The sequence below is a fragment of the Arachis ipaensis genome, chromosome B3 (assembly GCF_059453495.1).
Source record: "Arachis ipaensis isolate K30076 ecotype BB chromosome B3, ASM5945349v1, whole genome shotgun sequence".
Lineage (NCBI taxonomy): Eukaryota > Viridiplantae > Streptophyta > Magnoliopsida > Fabales > Fabaceae > Arachis > Arachis ipaensis.
In genome coordinates this window covers 90,603,707-90,621,256 of record NC_142438.1, presented here as the reverse complement: position 1 = coordinate 90,621,256, position 17,550 = coordinate 90,603,707, and the positions used below count along the sequence as shown (strand labels likewise).

Sequence of the window (17,550 nt, the reverse complement as noted above, 5' to 3'; positions counted from 1 at the left end):
AATTGTGATTTTAAAATTCAAATCTTTTTCAAAAACTAATTTCTATCATATCTTTTCAAAAATATCTTCCTTATCTTATCTTCTTCAAAATATGATTTCAAAATATCTTTTCTAACTTCCTATCTTCTTATCTTTTCAAAATTGATTTTCAAAATTTGTTTCAACTAACTAACTAACTTTTTGTTTGTTTCTTATCTTTTTCAAAACCACCTAACTAATTCTCTCTCTCTCTCTCTCTCTCTAATTTTTGAAAATATCTCCCTCTTTTTCAAAATTTCTTTTTAATTAAACTAATTATTTTATTTTTTTATTTGAATTTTCGAAATTTACTAACCTTTTTCAAAAACTATTTTCGAAAATCACTAACTCTTTTTCAAAAATTATTTTCGAAAATTCTCCCTCTCTCTCATCTCCTTCTATTTATTTATTCATCTACTAACACTTCATCTCACCCAAATTCGAACCCCCTCTTCCATCTATGTTCGAATTTCTTCTTCTTCTTTTCTTCTACTCACACTGGGACCTCTATACTGTGGTAAAAAGGACCCCTATTATTATTATTTTTCTGTTCTCTCTTTTTCATATGAGCAGGAGCAAAGACAAGAATATTCTTGTTGAAGCAGATCCAGAACCTGAAAGGACTTTGAAAAGGAAACTAAGAGAAGCTAAAATACAACAATCCAGAGATAACCTTTTAGAAATTTTCGAACAAGAAGAGGAGATGGCAGCCGAAAATAATAATAATGCAATGAGAATGCTTGGTGACTTTACTGCACCTAATTCCAATTTACATGGAAGAAGCATCTCCATTCCTACCATTGGAGCAAACAATTTTGAGCTGAAACCTCAGCTAGTTTCTCTGATGCAGCAGAACTACAAGTTTCATGGACTTCCATCTGAAGATCCTTTTCAGTTCTTAACTGAATTCTTGCAGATCTGTGATACTGTTAAGACTAATGGAGTAGATCCTGAAGTCTACAGGCTCATGCTTTTCCCATTTGCTGTAAGAGACAGAGCTAGAATCTGGTTGGACTCTCAACCCAGAGATAGCCTGAACTCTTGGGATAAGCTGGTCACGGCTTTCTTAGCCAAGTTCTTTCCTCCTCAAAAGCTGAGCAAGCTTAGAGTGGATGTTCAAACCTTCAAACAAAAAGATGGTGAATCCCTCTATGAAGCTTGGGAAAGATACAAACAGTTGACCAAAAAGTGTCCTTCTGACATGCTTTCAGAATGGACCATCCTGGATATATTCTATGATGGTTTATCTGAGTTATCAAAGATGTCATTGGATACTTCTGCAGGTGGATCCATTCACCTAAAGAAAACGCCTGCAGAAGCTCAAGAACTCATTGACATGGTTGCTAATAACCAGTTCATGTACACTTTTGAGAGGAATCCTGTAAGTAATGGGACGCCTATGAAGAAGGGAGTTCTTGAAATTGATACTCTAAATGCCATATTGGCTCAGAATAAAATATTGACTCAGCAAGTCAACATGATTTCTCAGAGTCTGAATGGAATACAAGCTGCATCCAACAGTACTCAAGAGGCATCTTCTGAAGAAGAAGCTTATGATCCTAAAAACCATGCAATAGCAGAGGCAAATTATATGGGCGAACCTTATGGAAACACCTATAATCTATCATGGAGAAATCATCCAAATCTCTCATGGAAGGATCAACAAAAGCCTCAACAAGGCTTTAATAATGGTGGAAGAAACAGGTTTAGCAATAGCAAGCCTTTTCCATCATCCACTCAGCAACAGACAGAGAACTCTGAACAAAATACTTCTAATTTAGCAAACTTAGTCTCTGATCTATCTAAGGCCACTATAAGTTTCATGAATGAAACAAGGTCTTCCATTAGAAATTTGGAAGCACAAGTGAGCCAGCTGAGTAAAAGGATCACTGAAATCCCTCCTAGTACTCTCCCAAGCAATACAGAAGAGAATCCAAAAGGAGAGTGCAAGGCCATTGACATAACCAAAATGGCCGAACCCAATGAGGGAGAGGAGGACGTGAATCCCAAGGAGGAAGACCTCTTGGGACGTCCAGTGATCAATAAGGAGCTTCCCTCTGAGGAACCAAAGGACTCTGAGGCTCATCTAGAGACCATAGAGATTCCATTGAACCTCCTTATGCCATTCATGAGCTCTGATGAGTATTCCTCTTCTGAAGAGAATGAGGATGTTACTGAAAGCAAACTGCCAAGTTCCTTGGTACAATCATGAAGCTAAATGCCAAATTATTTGGCATTAATACTTGGGAAGATGAACCTCCCTTGTTCATCAATGAACTAAGTGATCTGGATCAACTGACATTGCCTCAGAAGAGACAGGATCCTGGAAAGTTCATAATACCTTGTACTATAGGCACCATGATCTTTAAGGCTCTGTGTGACCTTGGTTCAGGGATAAACCTCATGCCCCTCTCTGTAATAGAGAAACTGGGAATCTATGGGGTGCAAGCTGCTAAAATCTCATTAGAGATGGTAGATAATTCCAGAAAATAGGCTTATGGACAAGTAGAGGACGTGTTAGTAAAGGTTGAAGGCCTTTACATCCCTGCTGATTTCATAGTCTTAGATACTGGGAAGGAAGAGGATGAATCCATCATCCTGGAAAGACCTTTCCTAGCCACAGCAAGAGCTGTGATTGATGTGGACAGAGGAGAATTGATCCTTCAATTAAATAAGGACAACCTTGTGTTTATAACTCAAGGATCTCTCTCTGCATCTATGGAGAGGAAGCAGAAAAAGCTTCTCTCAAAGCAGAGTCAAACAAAGCCCCCACAGTCAAACTCTAAGTTTGGTATTGGGAGGCCACAACCAAACTCTAAGTTTGGTGTCAAACCCCCATATCCAAACTCTAAGTTTGGTGTTGGGAGGTCTCAACAAAGCTCTGCACATCTGTGAGGCTCCATGAGAGCCCCACTGTCAAGCTATTGACATTAAAGAAGCGCTTGTTGGGAGGCAACCCAATTTTTATCTAACTATATTTTTCTTGGTTATATGTCTTTATAGGTTCATGATCATGTGGAGTCACAAAATAAATATAAAAATTGAAAACGGAATCAAAAACAGCAGAAGAAAAATCACACCCTGGAGGAAGCATCTGCCTGGCGTTCAACGCAAGAACAGAGCAAGGTTCTAGCGCTGAACGCCCAAAATGGGCAGTGTCTGGGCGCTGAACGCCCAAAATGGGCATCATCTGGGCGCTGAACGCCAGAATGGCACCCTGGAGAAGAGCTGGCGCTAAACGCCCAGAACAAGCATGGTTCTGGCGTTCAACGCCAGAAATGGCCAACAAATGGGCGTTGAACGCCCAAAATGGGCACCAACCTGGCGCTGAACGCCCAGAAGTTGTGTGCAAGGGCATTTTACATGCCTAATTTGGTGCAAGGTTGTAAATCCTTGAACACCTCAGGATCTGTGGACCCCACAGGATCATCTCAGGATCTGTGGACCCCACAGGATCCCCACCTACCTCACCCTCTCTCTCCATTCATGATCATCCCTTCTATTTTCCATTCACCACTCACATCCATACATCCCACTTACCTACAAAATTCAATATCTCTTTCCCACCCAATCCCACCCATATGGCCGAATACACACATCCCCCCATCTCCTCCATATCTTCTTCTTCTTCTTCTATTCCTTCTTCTTTTGCTCGAGGGCGAGCAACATTCTAAGTTTGGTGTGGTAAAAGCATAGCTTTTTTGTTTTTTCCATAACCATTGATGGCACCTAAGGCCAGAGAAACCTCTAGAAAGAGGAAAGGGAAGACAAAAGCTTTCATCAAGGGTCTATAGCTCAGTGGTAGAACATTTGACTGCAAATCAAGAGATCCCTGAGATACCTCAGGGGATACATTTTCTTCCACACAATTATTGGAAGCAACTAAGGGTGGAACATCAAGAGCACTCCATCATCCTTCATGAAATAAGAGAAGATCAAAAAGCAATGAGGGAGGAGCAACAAAGACAAGGAAGAGACATAGAAGAGCTCAAGGACGTCATTGGTCCCTCAAGAAGGAAACGCCACCATCACTAAGGTGGATTCATTCCTTGCTCTTATTTCTTCTATTTTTCGTTTTCTATGTTAAGTGCTTATCTATGTTTGTGTCTTCATTACATGATCATTAGTAGTTAGTAACTCTGTCTTAAAGTTATGAATGTCCTATGAATCCATCACCTCTCTTAAATGAAAAATGTTTTAATTCAAAAGAACAAGAAGTACATGAGTTTCGAATTTATCCTTGAACTTAGCTTAATTATATTGATGTGGTGACAATGCTTCTTATTTTCTGAATGTATGCTTGAACAGTGCATATGTCTTTTGAAGTTGTTGTTTAAGAATGTTAAATATGTTGGATCTTGAAAGAATGATGACTAGGAGACATGTTATTTGATAATCTGAAAAATCATAAAAATGATTCTTGAAGCAAGAAAAAGCAGCAAAGAACAAAGCTTGCAGAAAAAAATAGGCGAAAAAAAATTGAAAGAAAAAGAAAAAGCAAGCAGAAAAAGCCAAAAGCTCTTAAAACCAAGAGGCAAGAGCAAAAAGCCAATAACCCTTAAAACCAAAAGGCAAGGGCAAATAAAAAGGATCCCAAGGCTTTGAGCATCAGTGGATAGGAGGGCCTAAAGGAATAAAATCCTGGTCTAAGCGACTAAACCAAGCTGTCCCTAACCATGTGCTTGTGGCGTGTAGGTGTCAAGTGAAAACTTGAGACTGAGCGGTTAAAGTCAAGGTCCAAAGCAAAAAAAAAAAGAGTGTGCTTAAGAACCCTGGACACCTCTAATTGGGGACTTTAGCAAAGCTGAGTCACAATCTGAAAAAGTTCACCCAATTATGTATCTGTGGCATTTATGTATCCGGTGGTAATACTGGAAAACAAAGTGCTTAGGGCCACGGCCAAGACTCATAAAATAGCTGTGTTCAAGAATCATCATACTGAACTAGGAGAATCAATAACACTATCTGAACTCTGAGTTCCTATAGATGCCAATCATTCTGAACCTCAATGGATAAAGTGAGATGCCAAAACTATTCAAGAGGCAAAAAGCTATAAGTCCCGCTCATTTGATTGGAGCTATGTTTCATTGATAGTTTGGAATTTATAGTATATTCTCTTCTTTTTATCCTATTTGATTTTCAGTTGCTTGGGGACAAGCAACAATTTAAGTTTGGTGTTGTGATGAGCGGATAATTTATACGCTTTTTGGCATTGTTTTTAGTATGTTTTTAGTAGGATCTAGCTACTTTTAGGGATGTTTTCATTAGTTTTTATGTTAAATTCACATTTCTGGACTTTACTATGAGTTTGTGTATTTTTCTGTGATTTCAGGTATTTTCTGGCTGAAATTGAGGGACTTGAGCAGAAATCAGATTCAGAGGTTGAAGAAGGACTGCTGATGCTGTTGGATTCTGACCTCCCTGCACTCAAAGTGGATTTTCTGGAGCTACAAACCTCAAAATGGCGCGCTTCTAATTGTGTTGGAAATTAGACATCCAGGGCTTTCCAGCAATATTTAATAGTCTATACTTTACTCGAGGATAAATGACGTAAACTGGCGTTCAACGCCAGCTCTCTGCCCAATTCTGGAGTTCAGCGCCAGAAATGGATCAAAAACCAGAGTTGAACGCCAGAAATGGATCAAAACCTGGCGTTCAACTCCACAAATGGCCTCTGCACGTGGAAAGTTAAGGCTCAGCCCAAGCACACACCAAGTGGGCCCCGGAAGTGGATTTATGCATCAATTACTTACTTATGTAAACCCTAGTGACTAGTTTATTATAAATAGGACCTTTTACTATTGTATTAGTCATCTTTGGACGCCTGGTTCTTAGATCAGAGGGGCTGGCCATTCGGCCATGCCTGGACCTTTCACTTATGTAATTTTAACGGTAGAGTTTCTACACTCGATAGATTAAGGTGTGGAGCTCTGCTGTTCCTCAAAGATTAATGCAAAGTACTACTGTTTTCTATTCAATTCATCTTATTTCGCTTCTAAGATATTCATTCGCACTTCAACCTGAATGTGATGAACGTGACAATCATCATCATTCCCTATGAACGCGTGCCTGACAACCACTTCCGTTCTACATCAGATTGAATGAGTATCTCTTAGATCTCTTAATCGGAATCTTCGTGGTGTAAGCTAGAATGATGGCGGCATTCAAGAGAATCCAGAAAGTCTAAACCTTGTTTGTGGTATTCCGAGTAGGATTCAATGATTGAATGACTGTGACGAGCTTCAAACTCGCGATTGCTGGGCGTAGTGACAGACGCAAAAGGATAGTAAATCCTATTCCAGCATGATCGAGAACCGACAGATGAATAGCTGTGCCGTGACAGGGTGCTTTGACCACTTTCACTGAGAGGATAGGATGTAACCATTGACAAGGTTGATGCCTCCAGATGATTAGCCGTGCCGTGACAGGGCATTTGGATCATTTTCCCGAGAGAAGACCGAAAGTAGCCATTGACAATGGTGATGCATTACATAAAGCCAGCCATGGAAGGGAGTAAGACTGATTGGATGAAGATAGCAGGAAAGCAAAGGTTCAGAGGAACGAAAGCATCTCTATTCGCTTATCTGAAATTCTCACCAATGATTTACATAAGTATTTCTATCCCTATTTTATTAATTATTTTTGAAAACCCCATTACTATTTTATATCCGCCTGACTGAGATTTACAAGGTGACCATAGCTTGCTTCATACCAACAATCTCCGTGGGATTCGACCCTTACTCACGTAAGGTATTACTTGGACGACCCAGTGCACTTACTGGTTAGTTGTGCGAAGTTGTGAACCATGGTATTGGCATCATGTTTTTGGCGCCATTACCAGGGAAAGAAAGAGCGATGAATTTTACATAATCAAACTGTAATCACAATTTCTGCGCACCACGTGACAAGCAGCATGTATTTAGGGAATAGGGGCGATTTCTGAGCTCAAGGAGGCCCAAATCTAACTCATTTCTGATGCTTTTGAACCCAAGGATTGCAAGGGAATGGGGGGGGGAGTAGTCATAGTAGAGTTTTGATCATGTTTTAGGTTAGAATTCTAGAGAGAGAAGCTCTCCCTTCTCTCTAGAATTTAGGGTAGTTTAGGTCAATTTTTCTTAGATCCAATTTTTAATTCTTGTTTTTAGTTTTGCTCTCTTTATATTTTGTTGTTCTATTGTCTTAATCTTCTTAGTTTTTCTTGTTGATTTCTTTATTTTGCTATTTTTACTTTCATGAACCCTTGTTGAATTTTTTATTTTCTTTCAATGCAATTTTATGTTTCCATGTCTTTTTATGTTTATCTTAATTTCTATTGTTGGTTTCTTGTGTGTGTTATTTATGGGTTTCATTAATTCTTGCATTTTGTGATGTTTACTTTTATCGCACTCTAGGTGTTTGATGAAATATTTTCACTAGTTATAGAGTAGTTCCACACTCTTGGCTTAGGCTAAGGAAATTGGATGACCTTGAGTCATTGGGTCTCATTGAATTGGTGATTTGAGAACCCTTAGTGGTCAATTTGATACCCATTAACACTAGCCTACTACTAAGTTAATTAGTAGCTGGGTTAGGACTTATGGGTTGATGTTGATCAAGCCTATTTGACGTACTTCAAGCATAGAAGTAGACTTGATGGGTTGGTCCCTCATAATTGTCAATATATGGTTTGTAGACAAGGATGGTGATCTCAATTTCCATGCCTTAGCCAAGAGTTCCTTTCCTTTCCTTTATTAGTTAATTTTCATTTACTTTCTTGTTATTTACGTTTCTTGTCAAATATCAAATCAAACCCCATTGTTCCTTCATAGCCAATAATTGAGCACTTCATTGCAATTTCTTGTGAGACGACCCGAGGTTTAAATACTCTCGGTTTTTATTGGGATTTGTACTTGTGACAACCAATATTAAAATTTGATTGAGAATTATTTGTTGGTTTGGAACTATGCTTACAACGAAGAAATTCTATTTCTATTGAGGAATTTCTAAACCGACAATAATTCTCACTATCAAAAAGTTATCTCACTTGCATACTAGCTTGAAAGTATATTCCTCCTAAACTGCTAATTGCTTGGACTTAACAGGATATGTGACATATAATCCTCTTATATTTGGGTAATTAGGGTTTTTGTGGCTAAAAACTAGAATTGAACCTCACCCTCTAATCTGTGTTAATTGACCAAGGAATTGGCGGTTGATTAGGTTAGAGGAGACTAAATCACTAAGGAATTAGGGTTTAGTCAATTACAGTTTACCATGAAATGAATCTTGCATGATTAAAATAGTTGGTAAAAAAACTTAATTTGGAAGAATAAATAACTCCAAAACCTTAACTATCTTCTCACATATCTTTAACACCAATTTCACTACTTGCGTCCTTACTCTCTGAATTTCTGTTTAATGCTTTTGAACCTCAAAACATCACTTTCTGCTTGTCTAACTAAGTGATTCATTTGACTATTGTTGCTCAGTCCAGCAATCCTTGTGGAATCGATCCTCACTCACCTAAGATATTACTTGGTACGAGCCGGTGCACCTGCCGGTTCAGTTCCATGACCATATAACCAATTACTTATCTTTGAGCAACACATAAAAAATTTGTTCCGATTTCTTAATTGAAACTATATTTCTTTCCACCCTTATATTTTGATTCACTAGATTTATCAAAATTACAATTTTCTTTAGTAAAAGGCAAACATAAGGAGGACCTTTCTTTAATTCAGCCAAATCAACTTCAGCACAATTAGATTCAAATTCATCACTCGAAAATTTCATTCCGACATATGAAACTTTTTTCTTTTCGAGTAAAAGACGTATAATTTTTTTTATTAACTCTCTTTTTTAAAGCCTCTTTTTCTTTCCTTAATAATTCAACTTGTTTAACTCTTTCAGCCAATTGAGCTAGGTCAGGGATATACACATTGACTAATTTTCAACGCATATTAAAACCAAGACTGATAAACCACTATTTTATGGTTTATCTTGTACTCAATTGAGTGGTTTTTATTAACTCTTTACCCACTTATTCATACTATTTACAAATGGTTTTATATGTCCTTCCTAATTATGTGTTTTGATTGAAAACATGCTTCTTTGATCTTATATTTGCTTATTATTAATCCTCTCTTATTACCATTAGATGCCTTGATATGTGTGTTAAGTGTTTTCAGATATTATAAGCCAAGGATGGCTTGGAGGATGGGAAGAAAGCATGCAAAAGTGGAAGGAATGCAAGAAGTTGGAGAAATTGCTAAGCTGTCCAACCTGACCTCTCTGCACTCAAACAGCTATAACTTTAGCTACAGAGGTCCAAATGATGCGGTTCTAGTTGCGTTGGAAAGCTAACGTCCGGGGCTTCGATTTGATATATAATATGTTATAGTTCTCCTGACGCTAGGTGACGCGACCGCGTGATCCATGCGGCCGCATCGCAGTGACGGAAATCCAGCGTGGCAAAATTCGAAACCAGCGAATTCTGGACTGTTTCTGACCCAGTTTGCGGCCCAGAAAACACAGATTAGAGGGTATAAAGTGGGGGACTGCATCTATTCATAGGAGGCTCTCAATATTCACAATTTTAGGAGTAGATATAGTTTTTAGAGAGAGAGGTTCTCTCCTCTCTCTTAGGATTAGGATTTAGGATTTCTCTTAGTTTTAGAGTGACTCTCAATCCCAGGTTCAATGTTCTTTTATTTCTTTTCTCAATTTTGTTTATGACTCTTTATGTTTAGATTGATTTTCTATTTAATATATCTTGAGGTATTTCAGACTTATGATTGCTCCTTTTTATTATATAAATAATTTGGATTTTTCCCTTTTGGCTTTGGTTGATTTATTGGTAACGCTTAAGCTGTCAAATAAAGCAGTGGTTGAAATTGGGAGTTGTTCCAATAACTCTAGTCTTTCCATAGGAATTGACTAGGACCTGAGGATTAAGCTAATTAATCCATTTGATTTACCTTCATAGTTAGAGGTTAACAATGTGGGATTAAAACCCAATTCTCATCGCAATTGACAAGAATAGGACTTCCAGTTCTTATACCTTGCCAAGAGTTTTATTATTTATTTAATTTAATACAATATTACTTTCTTGCCATTTACTATTCTTTCTTTTTATCTTATACATTAAAACCCCCCAATTTACAAACTCATAACCAATAATAAGAACACCTCCCTGCAATTCCTTGAGAAGACGACCCGAGGTTTAAATACTCGGTTATCAATTTTAAAGGGGTTTGTTACTTGTGACAACCAAAACGTTTGTACGAAGGGATTTTTGTTGGTTTAGAAACTATATCTACAACGCGACTGTTTTTATGATATTCTTTACTGGCAAAAATCTCTAGCGTCAAAATGGCGTTGTTGCCGGGGAATTGCAAACGTGTGCCTTATTATTGGTTATTGTAAATATTTTTTTGATTTTTGCTTGTTTATTTGTTTTTATTTTTATTTTTATTTTTGCTTTTCCATAAATTAAGAGGTTATTTGTTTTTATTTGGTTATTAAAAAAAAATTTTTTCAAAAATTTGTTCTTAGTGTTCATCTTGATCTTCAAGTTGTTCTTAGTTGTTTTCTTCATTTTGATCTAAAAATTTGAAATTTGGTGTCATTTTATTGTTTTTCTCTTTCCTCATTAAATTCAAAAATATTTTTAATTAATTTTTTTCGAAAAAAAAAATTTCAGATTTTTATTTTTAAAATTTTTATCTTATCTTATCTTATTTCAAAAATCAAATTTCAAAATTCAAATTTAAAAATTTTCAAAATTTAAATTTAAAAATTTTCAAATTTCAAATTTCAAATTTCAAAAATTCAAATTTCAAAAATTTAAAATTCAAATTTCAAAATTCAAATTTCAAAATTTCAAATTTCAAATTTCAAAATTTAATTTTCAAATTCAAAATTTAAATAACCTTTTAATTTAAATTTGTTTTTATTTTCATTTTTTAATTTTTATTTTGCTACTATGAACTCTCACCCCTTTGGCTATGAGTCTAGTTACAATTATGTTGCAGGAAGAAGAAATTACAATGAGAACAGGCATCAAGGTTGGAACAATCAAAGATGGGAGGAGCCACAAGGATTTAATCAACCCTCATGGCAACAACCACCTCCAATGGACTATCAACAACCACCATCATATGCCTATGAACCTCCTCAACACAACTTGGGACCGCCATACTCACAAGCCTCTTTCCACCATTCACCTCCATATGACCCTAACCCACATCCACCATACCAACCACCTTATGAACCAAATGAACCATACATAGATCCACCCCAAACCTCCATGGAGAAAGCACTTGCCAATCTAAACTCTACTATACAAGCTCTCTTCACCCAAATCAGACCACCAAATACCTTCAACAATCAACCCTCAAGCTCTAGTGCACTTCCTTGTCAACCACAGAATAATCTTTCCATCCCATCACCACCATCCATGGAAGAGCACCCACATCCATCAATCCAAGAGCAAGATGATCCCAATTATGCTATTGATATGGAACAGGAAAGAAGGTATCATCTTCACGAATCCATACTTCATAAAGAGCTAGAGGAGGCCCTACGGGTAAGGGTAGGAGAGACTCTTGAAGATGAAAGAATAGTTGAAAGGAGTTGTCATAGAAAGAAAAATATCGAGGATGTGTACGATTTTATACTTAAACAACTGGACAAAGCAGCAATTATTAAAAATAAAGAAGTGGTTGCAGACTTAAGAGATGCTGTACCTCCATTGGAAAGTCCAGTCATAGAGCCTCCTTCCACGGTGTTTGATGTTGATGTTGAGAAGAGCGTACAACCTCCAAGGCAGATCATGGTTGAAGATTTTGTAGAGGTTGATCAAGAGGTAGAAGATGTCAAAGAAGAGCACAAGGGAGTGGAGCTTGAAATTACCTTGCCAAAGTTGTTGGAAACCCCTCCCCCTAAGTTGCCATCATCCTTCACAACATTCAAGTGGGTAAAATTCATATCCCATAGCTTTCTAATCCCACTTGAATATGGGCTACTGGAGACGGATGGTCAACTTAGAGCTCTTTGTGGCATTAAGAGTAAGAGGAAGATGGCCAGTGATAAGAATTGTCCTGCAAGGTTCATCATGGTTGGAAGCTTTAAGTTCAAACGCAAAGGTTGGTATAAAGCTCAACTGAATGGGTCTAGGAAGTTGTTTGGTCGCTGCAGTGAGAATTCAGATCACCTTTCACCCCACTGGAAAAGTGCAGATCGAGACAAGAACGGGTGTAAAAGTAAAGTTTGGGATCCTGGAATCTGTTCTGACATTTGTCACCCCGGGAGCCTAAGAATCTGTTTGAAGCTTCTTAAGGGTTTTACATGCCTAATTTGGGACCCCGGAGGTTACTGGAATCACAAACACTGGTGGAGATTCCTGGATGAGTTCAAGCATAAGCCACCATAACAGGAAGCTCATCAAATGTCCAACTTAAGGACTTTAACTAAAAGTGCTAGGTGGGAGACAACCCACCATGGTATGATCGTTCCCTTTTCATTACTTAGTTTTATTTATTTTTGAATTTTATTTTATTTTGTTATATTGAACCTGGAGTTTTGCATCACATTCATATTAACACTGCATTCTGCATTTTTCAGACTAAAAAAAAAAAAGTGAGCACGCGACGCGACCGCATCAGCGATGCGACCGCGTCGCAAGGAGAGAAGAGAAAATAAAAAACGAACAGAGAGTCACGCTGGAGCAAGGCTGGAGGTGTGTTAGTGGCACAATTCGTCCCACGCGACCGCATCGCTGACGCGTCCGCGTCGCAGGGGAATACTGGCCTCCCACGCGATCGCGTGCCCCATGCGGCCGTGTGACTTGGATTTCGAAGTCAAAGGGTGCATGGCCGAAAGTTGAGCTGGAGTTGGGCTGGACTCGTGCTGGTAGCCCAAGCCTCACCACGCGAACGCGTACCTCACGCGTCCGCGTCATATCCCATGATGGCCACTCACGCGATCGCGTCCCCCACGCGATCGCGTCACCCAGGATTTTGGCAATACTAAGTTTGAACAGAGAGTTGTGCGACCGCGAGGCTGCACTCGCGCCACTAGCACAAATCAAGTCACGCGAACGCGTGTCCCACGCGTCCGCGTCACCTGACCTTCTTGCGCACCACGCGACCGTGTCACTCACGCGTCCGCGTCACAAGCGGCGCACAGATTATCCAGATCAGCCAAATTTCTTATCTTTTCTTCTCTAATCCTTATTTTTCTTATCTTTTCTTATTTCTTTCTTCTTCCTTTCTTATCTTCTTTCCCTTCTCATTCTTTTTATTTTTCTTTTTATTTTATTTTAGTTTATTTACATACTTTCATTTATTGCATTATTGGTGTTCAAAATTTATTTAGGTCATTATTTCTATATTTTACTTGTGGATTATTAGAGGAATTATTTGACAATTATATATATTTATTTTTAAAGGGTTGCTTGCATGTTCAATTTATTATTTTCATTAGATTATTTAACATGCATGCTATGTGTTTGTGAAAACACCCGTATGGCATTGTGCACTGCTTTTCAGTATCTTTTATCCTACTACTCTGAATGCTTGCTTTTCATAAACTCCCTTTACTATTGTATTAATTGAAATTAATTGTCAATACAAACGTGATGGTTTGTTACAAAGTATTGCTTGGTCTATGCTACTCATGCCCTTTGCCGGCATGCCAATAAACACCTTGCATTCACTTGTCTTTATATGCACTAGCTATTTCTCATTGTTGGCTTGTACTCGCGAGCATGTGATAATGTCAGTTATATCTTAATGTGCATCCATCACCACCTTTTCCGTTGTCTTCCTTGCTATATATATCCCTTTGAATTTAATTTACTTTCTCTTCCCTTTTTCAGGATGACCACCAAGAAAGGAAAAGAGAAAGTCACTCCCAAATCAACAGCAAGGAAAGGAACAAAAAGAGCCCCAGCTGAGGAACCACAACCCCCATCCACTTGCACATCTTAGCATGCACCAAGGACGGTGCAATCTTTAAGTGTGGGGAGGTCGATACCGATCTCCATGGGTTAGTACTTTCCTGTCTCAAACACCAATATTTTATTTTCTTTGTTAATTGTTGCATTTGCATATTTAATTGCATGTTTATTTGATTTTGCATTTAGTTACTGCTTGGTTAAAATAATAAGTTTCTTCTTAAAGATCCTATTTTTTTGAAAATTTTCACTAATTTAAAACCAAAATTTTTGTGTTAAACTTGTTTGAAGTTGTATTTGGAACATGGTTTTTGAGCCAAAGAACACACAACCTGTGAGACTTTGAGCTTATTTACATGGTTACATTATTTAACCATAAATATTTTATTCCTGTGTGTTTCCTTCTCTATGATTGTAATCTGTATTTTGTTCTAGTCTATATGTCCTTTGTTTAGTATATTTACATGCTTGCGTATGATTGAGGCCATATTTGATTATCAACTCACTTACCCCAAATAAGCCTACCTTTTACATCACCTTTGTTAGCCCCTTGAGCTTTTAATCCCCTTCTGTTCTATAACCACATCACTAGCCTTAAGCGGAAAACAAATTAATTATCCCAATTGAATCTTTGGTTAGTTTAAGATAGAGATTGTGTAGCAAATAAGTGTGGGGAAATTTTGGGAACATGGGTTGATAAGGGAATGTAACATGTTTCTAATTTATTTGAATATTAGGAATTTGGGAACTTACTCATGAAAAACCAAAATAGAAAAATAATAGAAAAATCCATGTGCATTGATAAGTTATGTTTATTTCTCTACAAAAAAAAAGAGAGAGAGAAAAAGAAAAAAAATATATATATATATATAATATAAATAAATAAATGAGGGGACAAAATTACCCCAAATATTAAGTTTAATAAAAGATCAATGCACATGTGATAAAAAAATTAAAGAAAATTTGGTACGTGAGTATGGGAATTATACAAAAAGTGGGAATTATGGGTAGCTAGGCATGAATTTAAAAGTATATAGAGTATATGTATATTAGGTGAGAGCTTAGATTAATTAAAGATTCAATTTATAAAACTCACTTAGCTATATATATACCTTTACCCTTACCTTAGTCCCATTACAACCTTGAAAAAGACCTCATGACGTTTGCATTGGTATATTAAATATTGTTGATTGGTTAGATGAAGAACAAGGTTTAGAAAGCATGACTAGAGAAGAGTAGAGTGAATAACCCTATACACTTGAGAGATTAGAGTGATACACACTACCAGTGAGGGTTCAATGCTTGATTCTATGTTCCCTGCTTTCATGAGCTGTCTTCTTACAAGTTTACTTGCTTTTTATTGTATGATTTGAATTAGTGAAATCTGGTTTACGTTTGTCTTGAAGAGATTATTTACTTTTAACCAAGAAGGTAGAAACATTTTTTGCATGTAGTTACATTCATATAGATAGGTTGCATTTCATGCATTCTACCATTCCTCTTCATCTTTATAGCTTCTCTTGAGCTTAGCATGAGGACATGCTATTGTTTAAGTGTGGGGAGGTTGATAAACCACTATTTTATGGTTTATCTTGTACTCAATTGAGTGGTTTTTATTAACTCTTTACCCACTTATTCATACTATTTGCATGGTTTTATATGTCCTTCCTAATTATGTGTTTTGGTTGAAAACATGCTTCTTTGATCTTATATTTGCTTATTATTAATCCTCTCTTATTACCATTAGATGCCTTGATATGTGTGTTAAGTGTTTTCAGATATTATAAGGCAAGGATGGCATGGAGGATGGGAAGAAAGCATGCAAAAGTGGAAGGAATGCAAGAAGTTGGAGAAATTGCTAAGCTGTCCAGCCTGACCTCTCTGCACTCAAACGGCTATAACTTTAGCTACAGAGGTCCAAACGATGCGGTTTCAGTTGTGTTGGAAAGCTAACGTCTGGGGCTTCGATTTGATATATAATATGTTATAGTTCCCCTGACGCTAGGCGACGCGACCGCGTGATCCATGCGGCTGCGTCGCAGTGACGGAAATCCAGCGTGGCAAAATTCGAAACCAGCGAATTCTGGACTGTTTCTGACCCAGTTTGCGGCCCAGAAAACACAGATTAGAGGGTATAAAGTGGGGGACTGCATCCATTCATAGGAGGCTCTCAATATTCACAATTTTAGGAGTAGATGTAGTTTTTAGAGAGAGAGGTTCTCTCCTCTTTCTTAGGATTAGGATTTAGGATTTCTCTTAGTTTTAGAGTGACTCTCAATCCCAGGTTCAATGTTCTTTTATTTCTTTTCTCAATTTTGTTTATGACTCTCTATGTTTAGATTGATTTTCTATTTAATATATCTTGAGGTATTTCAGACTTATGATTGCTCCTTTTTATTATATAAATAATTTAGATTTTTCCCTTTTGGCTTTGGTTGATTTATTGGTAACGCTTAAGCTGTCAAATAAAGCAGTGGTTGAAATTGGGAGTTGCTCCAATAACTCTAGTCTTTCCATAGGAATTGACTAGGACCTGAGGATTAAGCTAATTAATCTACTTGATTTACCTTCATAGTTAGAGGTTAACAAAGTGGGATTAAAACCCAATTCTCGTCGCAATTGACAAGAATAGGACTTCCAGTTCTTATACCTTGCCAAGAGTTTTATTATTTATTTAATTTAATACAATATTACTTTCTTGTCATTTACTATTCTTGCTTTTTATCTTATACATTAAAACCCCCCAATTTACAAACTCATAACCAATAATAAGAACACCTCCCTGCAATTCCTTGAGAAGACGACCCGAGGTTTAAATACTCGGTTATCAATTTTAAAGGGGTTTGTTACTTGTGACAACCAAAACGTTTGTATGAAGGGATTTTTGTTGGTTTAGAAACTATATCTACAATGCGACTATTTTTATGATATTCTTTACTGGCAAAAATCTCTAACGTCAAAAACCCTTGATTACTACTTTGACAATCTTGCTTTCAGGAATCGACACAAAATATTGACTGCGATCATTTTTTAATCGAATCATATAATCATCTATTAATTTATCATCCTCTATTTTAAAGGCAAACAAATCTGTTAGTTACTTTCGATTCACCTCTATAAAATTGACTATGAAATGTATTTTTCAATTGAGCCCAACTCGAATTGGGTCTTAAATTCAAAAACCATGTAAAAATATTTTTTTGTCAAATAAAAAGAAAAAACTTCATTTTCAAATCTTCATTGTTTGCTAGATTTCCAAGTTTAGCCAAATATCGAGCAATATGCTCTACAGTTGATTCTCGTACTTCTCCAACAAACTTGGTAACAATTTTAGGATTTTTTTTACCCCGTAGGTACCTTAGCCATTTGTATTGTTTCAGGAAAAGCTAAAACGATATAGGTCGATGCATAAATACCACATTAATACCTACTCGATTGAGGGTATTTTCAACAATCCTTATCATCTGATAATAACCACCACGCTGATTAGCTCGAATTCAATTCAAGACATCATCAGCATTTTGACCACGTCGAACGACGTGAGGATGATTTTTGTCATTAAGATTGTTATGGAAACTTTTCTCATTATTATAACG

General features: G+C 37.1%; 1 non-coding gene across 1 annotated transcript; it reads right to left on the bottom strand.

The window, feature by feature from the left end:
- Positions 1–1,117: 1,117 nt before the first annotated feature.
- On the bottom strand, positions 1,118–1,225 carry LOC148571538 (small nucleolar RNA R71). Its single transcript, XR_015907939.1, has one exon. It is a non-coding gene; the product is annotated as a small nucleolar RNA R71 (small nucleolar RNA).
- Positions 1,226–17,550: the final 16,325 nt, after the last annotated feature.